Here is an 18788-nt window from a genome sequence, read left to right as displayed (position 1 = left end):
CATAATAAACAAAGAGTAGGCTACATTATCCATAGCGTATGCTCATGCCGTGTGCAATATATCAAACCGTTGCCTGCTATCCTGAGACTTCTCTGGTCCAGCATGAAACCCGAGGATCAGCAGAGTTTCCAAAGACATAAAAACGCCATTAAAGCTTGATAACACTTACTATTAGCGTATATATTAATGGCTAGTGTGATGTATTGTGAGTCTCACCTTATACGACCATCGCATCTCTTTCCAAGGTCTTCTTGGCTCTGAATGGAACATTACAATTTCCTGAGTCTTCAATTTTACCTTTAAAGTACTTCTACTTTCATAAGTTCAAAATGGTGTACAGGGTTGTGTTAAAACCGGACAAGTCAAAATTTTTACCTTAAAGCGGAGTTCCACCCTGAAAATTTTTTTTTCAGAATCAGACTCCTCTAAACCTATAAAAAAAAAAACTAACATTTGGAGGAAAAAAATTTTTTATACTTACCAGAATCACCCTGTTGCTATGTAGTCCTCCTAATCTGCCACTTCCTGGTCCGCGGAGCTCCTCGTCACTTCCTCCCTCACCTCTGTCTGTGGGCAGTACTGTGATCAAAAATCGCATTATTTCCTGACAGGAAATGATGCGATTTAAGGCGGATCACATCGCAGCGATCTGTTTATCTATGTTGCCATAACAACGGGGCGGGACCTTTCTTCATCGCCGCCAGTTGTTATGTCAACTTTATAAACAATCGGCGCTACGGCCGCCGGTGAATCTCGCATACGCGAGATGGAGAGATGCATGCTGGTTACCCAGCATGCACCTCTCCAACGCTTATCCAGGAAAAGATATCGATTGGGCTTCACATTCCCGCAATCACAATAGAAATGGCCACAACAGGAGGGAGAAAATTGTAAGGATTCAATTTATGTTTTAGAAAGATCCACAATTAACCATGTATAATCATGTTTTAATATAAAAATTAATAATGCTCGGATCAATTAAAAAAAAAAAAAAAATTGCCTGGAACTGGAACTTTAAAGGCTTTTTCACCCTTGTGTAGCCCCCTTCTTTTTATTGTACATTGGTAAAGTTACTAAATAATTTTTACATGACTCATGAGCCCTGGTTTGAAGGGTCACCCGAACCTTCTGGGAGTACCTAATGGCTTTGGATGGCGAACGGCAGCAGTTTCAGGAACATCCATTCTTCAATCTACTCTGCACAGAATGAACCCAGAAGCACTCAAATCTAATCACTTCTGGGTTCCGAGCTGTTAGAACCTAGCTGCTGTAGCCAGCTAAACAGTGGATTGGGGACTGTGTGTTCTCAATCTGCTTGGGCAAGGTGCGGGGGGGGGTTTACTAAAACTAGGGCACACTAGGTTTTATCGTTAAAGTAGTTGTAAACGTAGGTACTATAAATATCTCCTAAACCTGCACGGTTTAGGAGATATTTACTATATACGCTTGCGCCAACGTCATCAGCCCCCAATGTGCTGGGAAGAGACGGCCCTCCATCCGGTTTCTTCACTAGCAAATGCCGTGACTGACGGCTCAAGTGACGTCACGCAACTCTGGCCAGTCACAGAGCCGGAGTCCGTGGCCCCGGAAGGAAGAGGGGCGAAGATGGATGCAGCCACCAGCGGAGACACCACAGGCTTCGTTTGCAGGTAAGTGCCACATAATGCTTTAAATTTGCAGGGGAAAGCAGGGGAAAAAAAGGAGGAAGTAAAACCCATTCTAGGGCCATCTTTTATGAAAAACTCTAAACTGATGAGCTATAAAAGTTTTCAAAGCAACACCTATTAATAGTTTTGGATAATGTAATTGTTTTGCCATTTCACTGATATTTTTAAGGGTTGACATATTTGTTACCTATTATTTCACCCAACTTACCTTGCAACAAGCTCCGGTTCTAGGGTGTGTCCACATCCCACCGGCAGATCTTCAGTTCAAGGGATACGCAAAAAGGATTAGCACCCTATGAAAGTGCAATTCTAGTGTGTGCTTAAAAATATAGGGATTGGCATCACTAAACCCAAAGAGCCTGCAAGCACACTATCACAAATTGCTAGTTTCCTAAAATACTTGGGGCACCCCATGGCACCTAAATGGAAATGTGGCTCATAAGATGAAACTAAAAGCAGGGGTTTTGTCTTCTCCTTATTCTTCTTTCTCTTTGTTGTCTTCCATCTATAAGGTCTTCTATCCCTTTTCTGCCTCTCTTAGATAGAAGCCATCCTCTATTTGTCTCTTTGCTGCCCGGGTCGATAAAATAGGGACCTCAGAAGGATAAACTTGAACCTCACTGCTTCCACCTCACCGCATATGCTTCGCTAAGTCATGTAGACATAAGATGACACCTGGGAAAGGATTTCACTGGTATTAATGGGAATGCATATTGGTTTTGTACATATTTTCTTTTTTTTTATTTATCATGTTCAAAGCTAAAAAAAATAACTAGCCAATGATTTAAAAGTGAATGAGACCCAACATATTTATGAGGTTATCTTTCTTCTCCTGTCAGGCTGTTCTTTGGGAGTTTTTTTTGTAAGCACGTGTGCAGATCAGCATCTCTTACAACTTTGTGGATGTAGGTTCTAGATTAATTTACATAATCCCCCTTAGCTAATATAATGGAGATGCTGCTATACAGTCGCATGTCTATCTGTGGCAAGGTAAAACTATTGGGCCATCAAAGACACTACCCCTGCATTCTTTCCCACAATTTCACTTTATAAAAAACATAGAGCAACTGGTTGGGAAAGAAGTTCATCCTGTCATTCTTCCTTCTGTGAAGTCACATCTTGTAACCCCATGAACACAAGACTCTGTAGGAAAGAGAGCCCAAGTGGCTTGCATAACATGCCACAGAAAATTGAGTATGTGGCTAAAATATTAGAGTATTAGGGGTATGGTTTGATAGTGGCAGGCCGGCAATGAATTCGTAATAGGGTCCTCAAAAGAAAGTGTTGACTAGATATTGCACTTACAAAGATGACACCATAAAAACAAACTGTGGAAATATATGCACAAGTGTGTAAATGTAAAACAATCAGTAATTGTGATAATATGTGGGCAACAAACAGGCAATCACGGCAATACATGGGCAACAAATGGGCAATTGTGACAATTAAAGGGCAATAAGCTGGCAATTGTGACAATACCTGAGCAGAAATTGATCATGTGTGACAATATGTGGGCAGAAAGGGGCATTTGTGGCAATAAATTGGTAATTAGGAAAATTCATGAGCAACAGATTGGTAGTTGTAATGTGAGCAGAAAATGGGCACGTGTGACAATATCTAAGCAGAAAGCAGTCATTCAGTGCCATACATTGGCAATAAATTGGCAATAGTGACAATTCATGGGCAACAAACTGGCAATTTTGATAATATGAGAGCAGAAAAATGGGCGTGTGAGAAAATATGTAGGCAGCAAATGGGCAATAATGGCAAAAAATAAGCAATTCACGGGCAACAGATTGATAACTGTAATGATATGTAAGCAACAAATGGGCATTTGTGACAATACAGTATAGTGGCAACAAATGGATAGTTGTGACAATATATGAACTGCACAGAGGGAGTTGAGACAATACCTAGATAATAAAATGACAATTGTTAAAATACATTGACAGTAGGCTGGCAATGGTGACAAAAAATATGCAAAATATACAAGGAAAATAACTGGAGCCAAGTTTGTCTCCCGCCTCCCCTTACCTTTGCTCCAGGTCTCCAGCTGTTAGCAAAGGTCCCTGTCTCCTTCTGGCCACACCCAGCCTCTTTGTGGTCTAAGGGAGGAGCTGAACAAGTAAGGAGCACACCTCTGCCTTCGCCCACTTCTCTCCTCCCCTGCAGAGCCAATCCACTGCTCTGGCTGCTGTGTGATTGGTGCAGTCAGTAATCCTATTAGCTGCAGTTTGTGGGCCAGTCCTAAAGAATATACTGTATATCATGTCTTATAAAATATGGAGTAACATTACTTAGAACTTCTCTTGCTCTCTGCTTCTTTCAGTTTAGCGATCACAGTTCTACAGTCCCCACAGGGGTTAAGTCATTCCGCACACCGCCATGGAACTTGGCCTACCAGACGTCTGCCGATGCGGTGATGAAACCTTTCCATGATGAATAAACCGTGGTTAGATCGCTCTGATTGTGTCTGAGTATGAAAACACAGCAGTCCCCCTTCAGCAAACTCCAAAACCTGTAAAACAACAGATGCCGCGGCGGTGACGACTGAATGGATTACCATTACAACCACAGGAGGAAATACCTGTACAATAAAATGTTTCGCTAACGACGCACACTACTCTGATGGCTCTAACAGGTGTTTGGGGAGAAATGTAACATTTGTAACAATGTGACATAAAGGGAATAGGAGAATGTTATCTGTAACATGGTCCTAAACATGATAGACTGAGCGTTTAACGTGATGGAATAATCCCACCCAATACTGGAAGAGGAACCAACTGATGTAGAATAATTCCACTCCTTGGTTTCTGTATATTATCGTCATCATTGTATGTATTTGTCTATCTAACTATCCATCCAATCCAATATCTATCTATCTATCTATCTATCTATCTATCTATCTATCTATCTATCTATCTATCTATCTATCTATCTATCTATCTATCTATCTATCTATCTATCTATGTATCTATCTGTTATCTATAGATATATATATATATGTAACGTTTGGGAATTCTAAGTAATTTTCTAGATAAAATACATATTTTCACTTGTAAACATAAAGTGCCAGAAAAGGCTTGGTCTTTATCTGGATATTAAATTGGACTTTTTTGCCAAAATGTACAATAAAACATAATATTGCATACAAAATTGTCTGTCTGTCTGTCTGTCTGTCTATCTATCTATCTATCTATCTATCTATCTATCTATCTATCTATCTATCTATCTCCCCATCCATCAATATATCTACCTATTTATCTTTGTCTATGTATAATATCTAGAAATCAAATTCACCTGAAAATTTGCAAGGTAAATAGCGGCACTAAAAAGTGCATAGATGCACTCAAAATGATCAATGCATAAGATCTCTCGTGACCATATGTGTACTAAGACTCAGAAAAAAATGAGATATCACCGGGTGATGAATAATAACAGTGAAAAAGAAAAAACAAATAAAAGTCCAAATACACACAGTAGTGTAAGTGCCGGTTCACACGGGGGCAGCGTGACATGCAGCGCGAATTTGCAAGACGACCTGCACATGACTTCAGCGGCGGCTTGCAAAATGACTTCTGTATAGAAGTCAATGCAAGTCACCCTGAAGTCGTCCCAAAGTAGGACAGGAACCTTTTTCTAAGTCGGAGCGACTTGAGTCATTCCTATTAGAATGGTTCCATAGTACAGAATGGAGCGCGACTTGTCAGGCAGCTAAGTCGCCTGACAAGTCGCCCCTGCGTGAACCGGCACTATGGCTGCATTCACACCTGAGCGTTTTCAGCTCATTAAACACTCGTAAATTGCCTGAAAAACACCCAACAAGCAAAATCCCATTCATTTCAATGGCACCTGTTCACATCTGAGCATTTTGTCACCAGAAGCAAAACGCCTGAAAAACGCCCTAAGCTTAAAAAAGAACATGAGCTTCTTTGGGGCAGATTACAATTACAATTACAATCGCGGTGAAAACGTGGCAAAATCGTGGTAAAAAGCGGCAAATCGCAGTAAAAACCGCAGCAAAATCGTGGTAAAAGATACGGCAAAACGCAGTAAAAACCGCAGCAAAATCGCGGTAAAAACACAAGACTTTGAAACGTTCAGGTGTGAATGCAGCCTAATGCCCTGTACACACGGTCGGACATTGATCGGACATTCCGACAACAAAATCCATGGATCTTTTCCGACGGATGTTGGCTCAAACTTGTCTTGCATACACACGGTCGCACAAAGTTGTCAGAAAATCCGATCATTCTGAACGTGGTGACGTAAAACACGTACGTTGGGACTATAAACGGGGCAGTAGCCAATAGCTTTCATCTCTTTATTTATTCTGAGCATGCGTGGCACTTTGTGCGTCGGATTTGTGTACACACGATCGGATTTTGTTGTCGGAAAATTTTTTAACCTGCTCTCAAACTTTGTGTGTCGGAAATTCCGATGGAAAATGTGTGATGGAGCCTACACACTGTCGGAATTTCCGACAACAAGGTCCTATCACACATTTTCCGTCGGAAAATCCGACCGTGTGTACAGGGCATAAGTGTTCATAAAATGCAGTCCATAAAATTCCAATGATGTGACGTTATTATATCTTCACACCGCAGCATGTGAGAGCATGCCACCTTCCCCATTAGGTTTAGACTCACCAGATGAATTTGCCTCACATTCTCATGTTTGGCAAAGAGGCAGTTTAGTGGTTGTAACCCTAAAAAAAATAAATAAAAAGGATCCTTTACCTTAAAGCATGTTACCCCCTGTATCACCTAAAATACCTGGCTGATCTTGCCTGGTTCTGCCCCCCTCCCTGTAAGCTGACCACGGTATATGATGGTTGCTGAACCCTGACACTGTGGTCAGTTTACGGGCCTCCATCATCCGCAGCTCTCCTCTGTCCTCCTCACCCCTTCCCCTCGTTGCCTGTCAGCTCGTACTCGTACCAGTGCCCACCCCCACCTCTTCTGCTGCTATCAAACCGCAATGACATTCCTACAATCAGCTCTGCTATAATAAATAATGTCCCCAGTGTATGTGTTTTTTTTTTAAATGCCGCAGTGTACCTCATTTCATAGAGCCGATTGGCGCTCATGTGACCGGCCGCCTCTCTCCTCCTCTCCTCTTCCTGGCTGATGTCAGCGGGGGTTTCTCAGCCCATGCCTGCTTTGCTGTCAGATCGAGAGAGGCGAGAGGCGGCCGGTCACGTGAGCGCCGAGCGGCGCTGTGAAATGAGGTACACAGCAGCATTTTTTTTATCTATCTATCTATCTATCTATCTATCTATCTATCTATCTATCTATCTATCTATCTAATTCAATATCTACAGTATATATCCTTCTCTATCTATCTCTCCATCTATCAATATACAGTACCTAACAACAGTAACAAAAAAATAAATGCCAATATTATATTATCTATCTATCTATCTATCTATCTATCTATCTATCTATCTATCTATCTATCTATCTATCTATCTATCTATCTATCTATCTATCTATCTATCTATCTATCTATCTATCTATCTATCTATCTATCTATCTATCTATCTATCTATCTCCCTCCTAATCTGTTATGTGAGTGATGTATAGTAATAACACCTGTGCCGTTCTTCTAGTCAGTAATGTTATGTAATAAATCCTTGTCAGAGATATGTGTTTCATTATTAGGATATTGTTGTCAGTCTGCCATGAACAGGAAACTGAGCTGCATCACACATTCCAAGGCTGAAACATTGCCGGTATGTTTTTATAATCTCTCTGCGGTCTATATTTATTGGTGTTTTTCTTATATTGTCTGGCTGTGAACCAGATCCCTACCTGCACTGGAAAGTGACATTTGAGAAGTGAAAGTCTGAATGTAATTGGGTGGTGTGGGGTAATAAGCATTAAGCCAATTACCAAACTCTCATTTAAAGTGATTCTAAAGGCTTATTTTTTAATTCTTTTAAAACAACAAACATGTTATACTTACCTGGTCTGTGCAAAGGGGTTGCACAGCTTAAAAGGGGAGAGAGGGTGGCATTTAGGGGCAGTACAAATGCGGCTCAACTGTTTTTATTGCTGACCACCCACAAGTGTTGGTCAATTGATAAATATTATCAACATATGAAAAATTGGGGATGGAGATAGTTCCCCAGACTAGTCTCCGAAGATCAAGAAGAATGGGCTATCTCGGTACCAATAGGACAAAGTAAACATTTAAGTTAAAGTTATAGTTTTATTTATACACAAAGATAAAAAACAGGATATCCAGACATAAATGAGAACATCTTTTGCATACGAAACAATATTAAAAATACAAGTGTGTCTATACAAGTGCGTTACTGATACTTAGAGTACTCCAAGAAATGGAGACAGATGGTATAGTAGGTTCACAGAGGACATTTAGTCCTTTACATGTTTCGCAGAGTGTTACCGCTTCATCAGGAGGATTATGTCTAGGATGAAATAACAAGTGTTACATAATAATCAAAAATACAGAGAACAGATGCTAGATAATAGATACAATTGGTAAATGGGGAAAGAAAACAATGAGTTCACTGCTGCTTACCCATAGGCTCACACACATGGCCACAGCCAAGGCACCACCAATGTTCCCGCACGGCGGATATGGGGAATGTATGCTAGTAAATGAATTTAACTTCCGCAGTAACTAAATGGGATATAAATATACAGATGTAAATACATTTGTATATAAGGTCCAAAGACAAAAGGGGAGGGGGAATGGAAGGAGAAAAGGGGGAGGGAAAAAGAAAATGAAAATGATGGGAAGGAAAAGAGATAGAAAAGAAGAAATAGGAAGGGGGAAGTTAAAGGGGGATGGCAAGGATATATTCTTCATTTCCTTTCTCTTTTTTCCTCCCCCCTTTTCTCCTTCCATTTTTTCCCCTCCTTTGTCTGTGCTCTTTATATACAAGTTTACTTACATCTGTATATATATATATATATATATCCCATTTAGTTACTGCGCAAGTTACATTCATCCACTTACATATCTGCCAAATACATCCCCCATATCCGCCGTGGGGGGGGGGAACGTTGGTGGCGCCTTGGCTGTGGCCGTGTTTGGCCCCTGGGTAAGTGGCAGTGCACCCATTGTTTTATTTCCCTATTTACAAATTGTATCTATTATCTAGCATATCTTCTCTGTATTTTTGATTATTATGTAACACTTGTTATTTCCTAGACGTTATTCTCCTGATGAAGCGGTAACACTCCGCGAAACATGTAAATAAAACTATAACTGTTACTTAAATGTGTACTTTGTCCTATTGGTGCCAAAATAATAAACTTTTCTTACTCTTCCTAGACTAGTTTGAGGAACTGCCTCCATCCCCAATTTTTGATCTTACCTGGATGATGGTACCCCCCTCTTCCCTTTCATGAACTTTAAATTTAACTTGGAGGCTCCCCGTCATTTTTTTTTATGATCAACATATGGTCTGTTTGGCCTTGACCAGTGGAAGGCCCTTCAACCCAGGCACTTCCTCACCTCCATGCCGTCCTTTCAGCGTTCTCTAGATCTAGATTTTGAACGTCTTTGTTCTGACAGAAGTCCTCTTAAACAAACCCTATGCTATCCTTCGATCCCTCCTGTATTGAATTGGATTGTAACTGTACTGTCTGCTCTCATGTTGTAAAGAGCTGTGCAAACTGTTGGCACTATATACTGTAAATCCTGTATAATAATTATATTCATATTAATCCTGATTGATCCCTTGGGAACATGAATTTGGAGACACTTTCACAGAAAAGCAATGCCAAAGGCTCATATTCTTCTCATTGAAGTCATCAAAGAGTACCTGCATACAGAAAACACACTTCAAAATCCTTACCAGGAGGTAAAGAACTCCTTCTCTTCTTCACGCTGCCTACCCTGATGTTACAGATACTTGCTGGCACCCATCTTGGGTGCTTCCATCAGTATACAGCTTCCTCCAGTCTGGAACCAGGATCCAGGTATTTTAGTTGAGCACCCAAGAACTAGATGACCCTAGCTTAGGTGCAAACTGGAACTTACTTTATTGTAAACTCACACGGAATATATAGCACACAAGATCAGGTAAAGCTTGATCACGTTATGCCAACAGTAAGATAAATAACATAGCTTAGGAGCAGCCAGCATAAACAGTAATCTAAACAGTAAGCTAACTAGTCACCTAGACAAGCCTAGGTGACTTAGTGCCCACCCAGACTGTTTGGCACCAGTTCCCAAGTAAGAAGACCTAGGGCTGTCCAAATCTTTAAAGGATTAGCAGATACACAGAAACAATAGGTGACTCTATTAACAATGGGAATCCACACCTAGGGGGCACACAATGAGGAAATTATACCATGGGAGAAAGACACCTTAGAAAACTGATTATAGCAGGAGACCCCAAATGCCCCAAATCTGTATCCAGGTCCTAGGTTCCCAGAGTCTGTGTGTTTTGGGGAGACATGGACTCGATTCCGAAGCAAGGGTCTCCCATGCACACACCTCCCAAGAATAGAGCCCCCTCAAAAGCCAGGGCCCATAGTCAGTAGGCAAGAAGCTACCCTGCAGTCTCCTCCAAAAGCCCCTGTCCTGGTTGGGTATGGTGTTGCCTAGACTGAGACCCTTTTAGAATGGAATTAGAACATTATCTCAAAAATTCCATTCTTCCTTCCCTTTTCGATAAGTCAGTCTTTTGCCACCCATTGAATGCGGACAAGCCTTGCATCCCCCTTAAATGGAAAGATTCTACCCCACCAATGATTTCCATGTGGGTCAATAAAGTGGAATAAATTAGGAGGACAGATGACCTTATATATTCCACCCAAAACAAACTTTAAGCCCATCTTTGCACCTGATACTACTTACACATTTTCCTCCTCTCAGACGCGGATAATGCCTTAGTGCTAAGTTGTTCCTGAAACAATCCTTTTTTCCTCCATTGCGAACCTTGGGGTAGGGCTCGAGCCCCTCACTTTACCCTTTACTTCCTTTCCCCTTCCCACAATGTGCTTCTTTTCACACCCTTTTTACCTTTGTTGGTATTATTATAAAGGATTTATATAGCACCACCTGTTTGTGCAGCGATTTACAACTTGAGGGTAGACAGTACAGTTACAACACAATTAAATACAGGAGGAATCAGAGCGCCCTGCTCATTAGAGCTTACAATCTAGGAGGGAGGGTCAAGTGATACAAAAGTTTATAACTGTGGTGGATGAGCTGATGGAGAAAATAAACATACAGTTGTTAGGTGTGGGCAGGGTAGGCTTCTCTGAAGAGATGGGTTTTCAGGGATTGTCTAAAAGCTAATAGAGTAGAAGATAATTTGACAGATTGGGGTAAGGAGTTTCAAAGGGTGGGAGAGGCTTCTGGAAAAGTCCTGGAGGCGAGCATGTGGGGAGGTGACGAGGGAGCTAGAGAGCAGGAGGTCTTGGGAGGAACCAAGAGAACGATTTGGTTGGTATTTTGAGACTAGACTAATGATGTAACTGGGGGCTGAGTTGTGGGTGGCTTTGTTAGTATTTTGAATTTCATTTGTTGGGTGAGCCAGTGGAGGGATTGACAGGGAGGAGTAGCAGAATACTTTCTCTTCTTGATGTTCTCTTCTTGATGGGTGGGCCCCTCACAATTACCGCTACTTGACTTGTGAAACTTTTGATGATCTACAAAAATGTGAGTTTGTTTTCAACATTTTTAATAAACCAGTTTTTACATTATTATGCTATGTGAGTTTCTTCTATCCATCTCTCGCATGGCATATGAATATTCGTTTGTGGCCTTCCTTTTGAAATATTATTTCCACGACTGTTTAGAATAATTGTGGACGCCAAGCTGCAGCCCTGTTTTGGATTCCATTGAGGATATTTAAAGGGGAATAATATTTCCGACCAGTTGGTCACCATGCCTGTTTTGACTTGGATGACATAAGTCTCCCCAGGTCAACAACCTCTGGTAAGCCTCTAATATCTTCTGGTGACGGCTTCTTCCTTAACATCAGTGCCTTTTCCGGGGATTTTGGTTGTTTTCACACAGCTTCTTCACACACCTTTTACTTCACCTCAATCCAATTTGGGCGTTCAAAGTACTACATTCGTGTGACCTGTTGGTCTCATAGCCTGTTGCGACTCGGTCGATGTAAGTCGTCCCGAGTCAATTATTTCTGGTTATCCCCCTATGACCCTGGGTGGTGGCTTCTTCACTTCTTCCATATTGTTGGTGGACTTTAATTTGTGTGCTCCTTGTGGGGCTAATTCTTTTTAGGACTCTTTTTGATCGTTATGATTTATTTTGTATACTTTACTTGATACTTTAATGTTATGTTTTACATAGAGTGTATTATTCGTAATTTACACTAATTCTGCAGAAGTTTTCTGTACATTGGTTCACAACTTTATATATTAGAGAGATACTATTTGGTTTCTATATCACATTTAATTATATGGTATATTAATATATACACACTGTATTTGGTTTTGATATGTCACTTATTTTATAATTTTTTCCTGAGTTTTTAGCGCCTACACTTTTTATGTTTATCTTCTTGATGTACCTGATTCTCTCCATTGTTTCCAAATTTATAAAAAAAGAAAAAAAAAAAAGAAAAGAAAAATACATTGGAACGAAATTACCACTCGAAACAGATTTTACAGCTTTAATTGGAATAGTTTCCTCTTCCATCCTCGTCTAATTAATTGATTAGAGGCCTGAAGTATCATTGGTATTCGTAGGACTCCATGAATGTCAAGACAGATGGCCATTATATACAAATTGCTTAATAGCCTATTACTCCTCTTGCATACTGAAGTTGGGTACTAGACCATATACAATTAATGGTCCACGCTAGCTATATTAGCAATCAAGGCGCTGCCTCTCTGTTTTCATCCAAAGCTGTCAAAATTGCGGCTTCTTGTAAGCCCTCCTGGGCTGTTGCCCTTTCCTGGGGAGGTGAGGATGGATCGTGGAGTCCTCTGGATCACTCAATGAAATTTTAAATTTCTGGTTGTGAAATTCTTCATTCCATTTTTCAGTGAGAAAATTATCCCCCTGAAGAAGACCATGACTGCATAGGTTGAAAGGTGCTGCCTCTCTGTTTCATCCAAGGGTGTCAAAATTGCGGCTTCTTGTAAGACCTCCTGGGCTATTGTCCTCTCCTGGGGAGGCGAGGATGGACCATGGAGTCCTCTGGATCACTCAATGAAATTTTAAATTTCTGGTTATGAGAGTCTTCATTCCATTTTTCAGTGAGCAAATTATCTCCCCGAAGAAGACCATGACTGCATAGGCTGAAACGCATCAGTGTTTCAATATGGCATTTGTAATGTAACAACCATTTTTGTATTGTGTCCACTGTTATACTTGGAAAATGTATTGATTCAGTAACCAGAGCTCATATTTTAATTGAACATGACATTGAATATCACTTTGTTAATAAAGTATTTTAGCAACAAATATGTCTTTTGATACCCATTATATTGCTGCTAAAAAAAACCTGGGTGAACCCTTCCACAGTGAAGTATCATTGGTTTCCTTTCACTTTTATGTTACTCATATATCTGACAGAGATTCACAGTTTATTTTCTGTAACTTATAGAGAGGTTTCAATAACTAAAGAATTTGAAAAAAAAAATGTTAGCAACTCAGCAATTGCAGTCTTTCTATTTTTCATTGATAAGTGCTCATCACATTCTCTGATATACAGATGACTAGACATGTGCACTGCCAGAAAATTTGTTTGTTTTTGTTTTAGTTTCATTGGTTTTAGGGGTTTTTTTTTCGTTTTTGGGGTCATTCGTTATAATCGCAATTCATACATTCGTAAATTTGCACGTTCGTAAATTCGTACATTAGTAAATTCGAAAAATTGTTATGATCGCAATTCCTACATGCGTACATTCGTAAATTCGTACATTCGTAAATTCGCTAATTAGAAAATTCGTAATTTCGAAAATTCTGAAATTTGAAATTCGAAAACCCGAAAATTTGAAAATCTAAAATAATAAATAACTAATAACAACTTAACTATTAAATTATAGGTATTGGCATTTCCTTTCAAATTTGGCTGTTAGTGAACGTAACGAATACGAATTAATCCAAAGTTACGAATTATCCAAAATAACGAATGCCGCATCGAAACAAATGGAACGGAACGAATTAATAATATATAATAATAATAAAAAGTCTTTATTATTATGTTATTTATTATTATTAATTCATTGCGTTCCATTGGTTTAGCATTCGTTATTTTGGTCAATTCATAACGTCGGATAAATTTGTATTCGTTACGTTCACTAACAGCCAAATTTAAAAAGGAAATCCATTCCTATAATTTAATAGTTAGTAATAATAAAGTTATTATTAGTTGTACAAATGTATTTGTATTATGTATGAATTTACAAATTTACGAATTTAGGTATGTACGAATTTATGAATGTGCGAATTTTACAAATGTGCGAATTTACGAATGTATGAATTTATGAATTTGCGAATGTACGAATTTACGAATGTACGAATTTACGAATGTATGAATTTACGAATGTACGAATTTACGAATGTACGAATTTATGAATTTTCGAATATTCGAATTTACGAATTTTCGGACAAATTCGTTAAACGGATTTTCGTTCATTCGGATATTTCCGAATTAACGAATTTGTCGAAATTCGTAACGAAACGAATTGCACATGTCTACAGATGACCTATTAGGGAAACGTTTGCAAATGTGTAATGAAACATAATTGTTGAAATATGAAATATCAGGAACATATAAAACGTGAGAATAGGAGATCAGGTGTCTAATACTATAATTTTAAATACAGGGGTACCACAGGGATGTGTGTTAAGTCCGGCCCTGTTTACATTGTTTACGCATGACTGTACTCCCATATATGCATCTAACAGCATAGTGAAGTGTGCCGATGACACCACTTTAGTGGGACTCATATGGGATAATGATGAGACAGCTTATAGGCAGGAAATTCAACATTTGGTTGAGTGGTGTACAGAAAATGATTTGACCGGTTGCGGACCGCTCACCTTCCATTTACTGTGACGGGGCAGCCGATCTGTGCCAGATCACGAACCTAGTACGTGATTTCACACTTCCGTGTCTAGGCGCGCACGCGTGCCACCAGGAGACCCGCTCCTGATCACACACATCGGGTGGCCAGCTAGGGTTGCCACCTTTTCTTCAAACCAAACCCAAACACTTTAGTGTCCTAGGACTCTTTTGAGTGCCCCAAGGAGAGTAGTAATGCGGTGCACATAGCGTGCTGCAGCAAACAGTGGGTGTGGCCAAATTGCTCTTGCCGATATCATCGCCCTAACCCCCCAGTGATGCCGAACCTGCCCCCCAGACAGCCGCCCGCAGCTCCCGGAAGGCAAGGCAGATTGCCGTTTTGTCAGAAGGGAATGCATTGATCCTGTGTTTCTGAAAATCAAGAACACGGATCTTTGCCTTCCCCTAGTCAAAGCACCTCCCACACACTGAGTAAGCACAGGTTAGGCACACAGTTAATCCTTTGATCGCCCTTGATGATAACCCCTTCCCAGCCAGTGTCATTAGTACAGTGACAGTGCATATTTTTTAGCACTGGTCACTGTATTAGTGTCACTGGTCCCCAAAAAGTGTCAGAAGTGTCAGTTAGGTGTCCGATTTGTCCGCCGCGAAATATAGCAGTCCCGCTTTAAATTGCTGTTCGCCACCATTACTAGTAAAAAAAAATAAATGAAAAAAATTAATTAAAATGTCCCATAATTTGTAGATGCAATGGGGTTGATTTACTAAAACTAGAGAATGCAAAATCTGGTGCAGCTCTGCATAGTAGCCAATCAGCTTCTAACTTCATCTTGTTCAATTAAGCTTTGACAAAAAAAAATTGGAAGCTGATTGGTTTCTATGCAGAGCTGCACCACATTTTGCGCAATCCAGTTTTAGTAAATCAACCCCTATAACTTTTGCACAGACCAATCATTATAATATGCTTATTCTGATTTTTTTTTACCAAAAACGTGTAGCAAAATAAATATTGACCTAAATTGATAAAGACATTTTATTTTTTACATTTTTTTTTATATGTTTTATAGCAGTAAGTAAAAAATGATCGGGTTTTTTTTTTTTGTAATTGTCGGTCTTTTTTTGTTTATAGCACAAAAAATAAAAACCGCAGAGGAGATCAAATACCACCAAAAGAAAGCTCTATTTGTAGGGAAAAAAATGACAAAATTTATTTGGGTACAGTGTTGCACGACCGCGCAATTGTCAGTTAAGGTAACGCAGTGCCATATTGCCAAAAAATGGCCTGGTTATGAAGGGGAGTAAATCTTCCAGAGGTCAAGTAGTTAATACTCAATACTGAAAAAAACAAATTAAATAATTGTGGATTATAGGAGATCAAGAAAGATCAATCATTGCCTGCTAAATATAGGTGGTGAGGAGGTGAAAAGGGGTGGACACTATTATTTTTGGGAGTGCATATTACAAAGGAGTTGTCATGGTCTCAAAATACTTTTTTTTCTAATGAAAAAAGCGTAGCAGAGACTGTTTTTCCTGTTTTGAAAGCAGACTGGATTGCTGTTAAAGCGGTTGTAAACTACTGGACATTTTTTTTGTGTAAGGTAATGTGTAAGGTAATGTCATAAGGTAATGTCATAATGTGCTAGTATGCATCGCATACTAGCACATTATGTTAAACTTACCTTAAAATGAAGCCCTCCGAGATGTCGGCGCTGCAGGCGCTCTCATCTTCACCCGTCATGCTTCCGGGATCGCGGACTCCGGTTCTGTGACTGGCCGGATCCGTGATGATGTCACTCCCGCACATGCATTCATGGCACAGGGCTCTAAAGGAACGGCACACGTATTGTAAATATCTCCTAAACGCCACACGTATGTCATGCAGTGACATGTAATGTTTTTAAAATTTTTTTTTTTTTTTTTTAAATGTTGTCCATTTGTCAGCTTATAATTAGAGATAAGCGAATCTGGCTGGGTTTGGCCCAAGTTGCTTTGAGTGAACCCAATGTGAAGTCCACAAACCCCAAAGTAAACAAACCTTATTGAAGTCAATGGAAGACAAAACCTATTTTTTTTTCTGCCCACTTTAATAGTAATTGGCAAATCCAATGACACGGGCGCCGGGGGGGGCGGGGAGTGCGCCCACACTGGTGTCCACAAGGGAGAGCGCTTCTCCGACGGGGCACTTGAGAAGAGGAGGAGCCAGGAGCGCCGCTGAGAGACCCCAGAAGAGGAGGATCGGGGCCACTCCGTACAAAACCAACTGCACAAGTAAATGTTGTTTTTTTTTTTAAACCCTGAACCTTTACAACCCCTTTAAGGTTCTTTAAAAGTGACAGTACATATTAAAATAAAAATGAAAATAACGACATGGGGATTGCCTTAAAATTCCCCTTTGACCCTTATCCAGGCATGCAGCCTGGGTCACCAAAAAAGGAAGAGCAGCGAGCATGCCCCCCCCTCCCCCTTTATCAGACCAGACCACATGCCTTTCAACATTTAAAGTGGATGTAAACCCTCACATATACCCAGTGAAGTGAACAGCCTCAGATGATACACGGATGAAACAAATCCTCCTACATATGTTTTACTTGTATATCTGCTGTCTTCAGCGTTCTACATTATTTAGAAAGTGCACATTAGAAATGTTTCTTCCTGTTTCAGCAGTGGGTGTGGAGTCTGGGCATACACTGTGTGATTGGAGGAAAGGCACACACCCCCCCCCCCCTCCACATAGGCAGAGGAGCGAAGAAACTTGCAGAGCTATCCTGTGAATAGACCAGTTCTCTGCTTATCTATCTTTAAGTTCCCTCCCCGACACAAATTTCCACCCGATTTTATCTCCTGTGTCGGAGAACATGTCAGACGTTATCATGCTGATAACAGAGGAACAGAGCAACAGAAAAACATGGGACTTAGGGTTCTGGAGAGAGATAAGTAAACACTACAGATACAGTGCCTTGAAAAAGTATTCATACCCCTTGAAATGTTCCACATTTTGTCATGTTACAACCAAAAATGTAAATATATTTTGTGTGATCTCTCCATTCAATCTGACAGAGACTGAGCTATTTTGCAAAGAAGAATGGGCACAAATGTCACTCTCTAGATGTACAAAGCTGGTAGAGACATCCCCAAAAAGACTTGCAGCTGTAATTGCAGTGAAAGGAGTTTCTACAAAGTATTGACTGAGGGGGGCTGAATACAAATATGCCCCACACTTTTCACAAATTGGTTGTTTCATTTATCATTTTCCTTTCACTTTACAATTATGTGCCACCTTGTTTTGGTCTATCACATAAAATCCCAATAAAATACATTTACGTTTTTGGTTGTAGCATGACAAATTGTGGAAAACTTCAAGGGGTATGAATAGTTTTTCAAGGCACTGTATGTGTCATGAATGGGGTTTACAACCACTTTAAGGTTTACCTTGCACAGGAGGGAGCAAAAAAGCCACTCTCCCTTGGAAAGTATCCTTCTACCAATGTAGCGCCTACCCCGATTTTCTGGGAGCCTGATGGTGACTACCGGGGGTAGGGATGGCTGACATACATTCTCAGGGTGCAGGTTTAAGGGCATGGTGGGTGATGAACAAGAAAGAACATTGGGCGCCAGTCACTTTTATGCTTAAACAAAAGAGAAGTTTATTTCTCAGAACAGGAAAAATGTGGGAGAGAGGGGATCGGGCACAGGATACCGTTAATAACGATCAGCAACAGGCAGATTGGCAGACACCTTGGAAAAAAATAGGTGAGACTAGACAGACAGCAGTAAAGGGATAAGAGCCTTTAAACTGAACCAGCACATCTGTACTTTGTAGGACAGGATATCTCCTGTAGTAACTGAACTTTACTCACAGCATCACACTCAGATTCCCTTGGATGAGTTCTCTCTGAAGTCCTCCCAACCACTTCATAGCCTCCAGCTACATGAAGAGTCACCTCTGGTGCTTTCTTAGAACTCCATCCCTCTAGATTCATTTCCAGATCTTTGGCAGGCTTTCCTCTGCATAAATTTGAACACTGTCAGGGCTGGGCTCAGCCCTTCCTTCCCTGAGCTGGCCGCTCAGCTGTCGACTAACTGCCAGCTCCCATCTCTCCACAGTTACTCAGCTGTTGATGATATCCTGCTCG

Source organism: Aquarana catesbeiana, linkage group LG02 (assembly GCF_042186555.1).
Source record: "Aquarana catesbeiana isolate 2022-GZ linkage group LG02, ASM4218655v1, whole genome shotgun sequence".
Lineage (NCBI taxonomy): Eukaryota > Metazoa > Chordata > Amphibia > Anura > Ranidae > Aquarana > Aquarana catesbeiana.
Note: the sequence above shows the minus strand (reverse complement) of the source record.